Raw genomic sequence first — 4,979 nt, 5'->3', positions numbered from 1 at the left:
CAAATAAACACACAAAATGCAAGTTATAACAGATCAGTGGTCAAGTTCTCCAACATGTCTTAACAAGCAAGTGTTGGAAGGTGAGTGTGTCACATGTCGTCAGAAGTCCAGATGCATTTGCAGGAATATGTACATGAAATGACTTGTTTACAATATGGTACTGTATAGTTACATGACACAAATTGCATCATCAAAATTTCAATGCAAGAAAACCCCCACGAATTTACAATAACTTATTCAATTTAAGATGCATCATTTAAAAAAATTATATATTTTTTGGAAATAATGCACATTTTTTTTAAAAAGCCATTAAAGGGTTAAAGAAAATACATTTCTAGGAGGACACTGAGTAATTTTTTTTAAAGGGGGCAGTTGGCCAAATAAGTTTGGGAACCTCTGCTCTAATGCAACCAAACTGGTCTTCTGACTGTCAGATAAAAATCCTAGACTAGAAGACCAGTCAAGATGGTGGAATGGCAGGATGCAGTACAGTCAAGTCCTCCTCCACAACTATACCACAAAGATCTAGAAAATATATCTGATTGAATCCTGACTGGGAAATCCAAGAAAAAATCATGAGTCATTTTTCCAGTCCTGATCATAACAGGGAAAGAGAGACTTTATTTTGAAAACAAAATGAAATGTAATTGCACTCCCAAAGTCCATTGGTATAGGACTCTCTCCTTATTGATGTAGATTTATTTCCTGAACCAGTGTCAAGGGAAAGGTGGAGTTGGCAAGAGTGGGAGAGAGGAGACCTCTTCAGTTCTTATCAAGTGTTCTTCGAGTTAGTTTCAAGTCACTTGGGGCATTTCTGGCTACTAACTTCAAGAAAGAAGATCGAGGACAAGGCCAACCCCACTTCATGTGCTGAAGGAAAAAGATCTGGGAAAGACAGGAGAGGAGCTGTCAGTCTCCACCATGTCCCTATCCCCAGTTTGCAACATTAAACACTTTGGGGAATTTTCTCTTGGATGAGACCTGGGACTCTCTCTCTATACCCATATTACAGACTGAATGCATTTGTGGGAAGGCATCCTGTAGCTCACATTTAGGGAGAACCTAGACAGGAGCCATAACTTAGCTCTGTTTTAGATTTGCCTTGGGTTTTACTCAGGGAGGTGGGCAGAACCAGCTTTGGAGGTGAAATCCCAGGATCAAACACAATTCCCATGAACCCAGAGTCAAGGATGGAGGTTTGAGGGGAGGTATCTTGGACAGGGTAACAAAAGCAATTTGAAAATCTTACAAGTGATATTAAAAGTATGTAGTAATACCAGCTTCCAATGCTGGGATAGTCCACTGCTGCCTCCTACTTGACAGCAGAGAAAGCAGGAAAGAGGTCAAGGAAGGTACATCAGCTTAGAAGAGTCAGCTAGAAACAACAGGCCCCCTACTTTCTTGTGTACATCTCAAGTGATAAAACGTAAGGAGGAAAATATTCTGTCTAGTTGCGTGGCATCTAAAAAGTTTGAGAGACATAATTTCTGGGTAATTTAATCATATTATTAATAATGCCAGCACATTTATTAATAAAAGGATGGTAATTTAGCCATCTCTCTTTTAGACCAAAGACAAATATGGTGGTGGGCTCATGGTTTATATATCCTTTGGCAGAGGAGTGTTCCTGAGGGTGGCAGACAACTCTGACTGGTTAGTAGTTAATGAGAGGTGGACTTTACAAAGAGAAGTGAACTCACTCCAGTGAGGGGCTGAGAGTGATATCACATCACTCTTGGCCAGAGAGACTATCCCTATACCCAGACTGCCACTAGCCTTGGGCAATCTAGACAAAGAATCTATACCCCCCACACAAGCCTGATCTAGTTGGGTAGAGTAACAATATGAGGAGAATATTAATCCTCTCTCCCACCAGCCCTGTCCTTGAGAGATTGGAGATGGAAAGAGAACAGGGAAAACAGCTGGAGTCTCCCCAATTTTAAAATAACTGTATGAGAGAGAAATAATAATTTGTTTCAGCTATCTAATCTAATGATAGGGAGGCTGCTTCTTCCAAGGCAGAGTAGGGCTGAGCACCAGAACCTTAATCTATTCAGCATTAGGACTCATGTGTTTCTGGTGATTGGAATGAACATTATTCTGAGTTAGATCCCTGAGCAGGAAGTGAAGTTCTATAAGGCTCAAGCTGCCTAGTGAGCTGCAGGGCTCAAGGGGATTTGAGCAACCCCCATATGAGACTAATCTCACTCTCCCAATACCATAAAACGGAAACAAAACTTCCACTCATTTAGAAGTACATAACTGGGATACTTTGAGCAATCCTTGATTTCACTGGTGAGAATATTACCCTCTACTGATAAAGATGGAATCCTCAATACTTTTTTATCTCCTGCAATCTCATCTATACTTTGAAGTTCTCAAACAAGTTCCTGCAAACAGCCTGAAAGATTTCCTGTAGTTCTTTTTGTATCTCCAGGACAATAACATATTGTCCTACTGTATCCTACTGTAGCTGTCAATCTTTGGAGGCAGAAGGGACTTTTTCTAGTCTAATCCTTTCATTGTATAGACAAGCGAACTGAAGCACAGATATGCCAAATGATTTCCTCGGGGACCTAGAGGTAATAAGTGGCAGAACTGTGTTCAGCTCTTCATATTCTTACTCCAAACCCAGTGTTCTTCCTAAACCATTATACCATAGGGCAATGAATCCAAACCCCACATTTTACAGGTGGTATTTGGGTTTTGCAATGTGTCTAAAAGTCAAATAAAGTCAAGTCAAGCCCAATTCACAAATACTTACTTAGTGCTTACAGCATGCAGAACACTATGCTTTTGCTAGGGAGGGATTCAAAGAAGTGTGGCACAGTCCTTGCCCTCAAGAAGCTTGCAATCTAGTTGAAGAGAGAAGAAATTAATACATGGAACATTAAGGAAACGATGTGAGAGGTAAGACAAAAAATGTCACGGGATAGTGCCAACTTAATTATCAAATGGGATAATAAGATTTAGAGCTGTAAGGGATCTTAGATATAAGGTGAAAGGATCATAAATTACAGTTAGATTTATAAGGTCATCAACTGGAAGGGCTTCAGAAATTATATATAATCCAACCCTCTCATTTTACCGATGAGAACAACTGAGATGCAGACATGTTAAGTGATTTGCTCAAGTTAACACAGGGAAAGTTAAAATTTGAACCCAAGCCTTCTGATTCCAAATCCAGAGCACTTTAGATTGTACCATGACTTCATCTGTTGCCTTTCATTCTCCCTATATAGTCAGTTCACTTTTCTAGTCATACATGTCGAGTGCCTTTCACTCCATTTTTTTGCACATAAATTCTAGAATAATAAGTTAGCCTTCACATAGTACCTTAAGGTTGCAAAGTGTTTCACAAGTATTTTCTCATTTGATCGTTACAACAACCCTAGGAGGTAAGAGCTATTATTATCTCAATTTTACTGATAAGGAAACTGAGACAGATCGTGGTTAAATGACTTAAGTAGTCAGTCTGTAAGGCCAAATTTGAATTCAGGTCTTCTGGATTCCAAGTCTAGTACTCTATCTGCTGCACCACATAGCTGCCACAATATATTGCTGCAGAAGGGGTTTCTAGTAGAAAAAATCTAAGAAGCTGTGAGATGATTCCTTAAGGTTCATTCTTCCCAGTGCTGGTGTTCAATAATTCTGAATAAGGTCAGCTCAAATTCAAGACGTTACTGCTTTCCTTAGTGGAGAGGGAGACAAATGAGTAACTCAGTTCAGATTGAGAGGGTATGAATAATAATAACAAGCATTCATGTAGCACGTAAGGGCTTACAAAGCACTTTGCAAATACTTTTTCATTTCATCTTCACAAGAACCCCAGGAGGTAGGTGCTATCATTATCCCAATTTTACAGATGAGGCAACTGAGACTGAGAGCAGTTCATTGATTTGCCCAGGGTCACACAGCTAATCTAGCACTTTAACCACCGCTTGCATAGCCCCATACCAGTTTTGCATCATCGTCATCATTAGAATTTATATAGTGCTTCGAGATTTGCGAAATGCTTTACATATTATCTTATTTGAACTCTCACTGTACCTTTAATTCAGATTCTCTTTCTGGCTCCTAAGATGAGGCTCTGAAGAAAATAGCCCACCCCATCTCTCTCTCTCTCTCTCTCTCTCTCTCTCTCTCTCTCTCTCTCTCTCTCTCTCTCTCTTCCTCCTCTTCCCTCCTTTCTTCCCACCTCCCCTTCCCCACCATGGAGATCCCGGAGGCAGAGTGGGAGATCCAATAGGTAGTCCGTTACAATATTATCTAAATCTGTAGCTATTCCCTACCTCTTAAACTACTTCTCCTGCCTGAGGATGTCATCTGCGCCAACTTTTTATTCCGCAGCTCCAATCCCTTTTACCAGCCTCTGGTGCCTAACTTTGCTGAGGTAGCGCGGGAAGAGCGCCGGATTCGAAGCCAGAAAACTTGTTTAAATCTGCTACTTAATACATGTGTCCGTTTGGGCTAGTTATTTAACTTCCCGAGGCCTCAACGCCTTATCTGTAAAATGAGAGAGTGAGAATGTATGCTCGAAGACCGATCTCCAGCTTCCCCCCGCCCCTTCACTGTGTCTGACCCTCTCCATAAGTTTCACCTACGCCCTCTACAATCTTCTCTTGTCCTCCCCTCTTCCCCAGAGGGTCTGTCTGCTTTCTGGCAGCAGGAAGGGGCTCCCGGACCTGGGCCAAAGGGGCGGAGTCCCCAGCAGTCTCGGCCCGCCCCGAGGCCAGGCTCTGGGGGCCAGTGGGGAGCGGGGGGGCGGGGGGCGGCGGGCTCCCAGCCTCTCACAGGATGGAAATTCCTGGTGTCCGTAGGGAGGGCGCGCGTGTGAAAGGCGCATTGATGCAGCCGGAGGCAGCAGCGGCTGCAGGGAGAGCCGGGGCCAGACACTGACCAATTCAGCCGCCTCCCACCCCCTCTTCCTAGCGGGCCAGAGCTTAGCCGAGTCTTTCAGCCGCTCATTCGGCTTGACC

Source organism: Trichosurus vulpecula, chromosome 1, assembly GCF_011100635.1.
Source record: "Trichosurus vulpecula isolate mTriVul1 chromosome 1, mTriVul1.pri, whole genome shotgun sequence".
Classification (NCBI taxonomy): Eukaryota; Metazoa; Chordata; class Mammalia; order Diprotodontia; family Phalangeridae; genus Trichosurus; species Trichosurus vulpecula.
The sequence above is the reverse complement of the archived record's forward strand: the minus strand, read 5'-3'. Positions refer to the sequence as shown.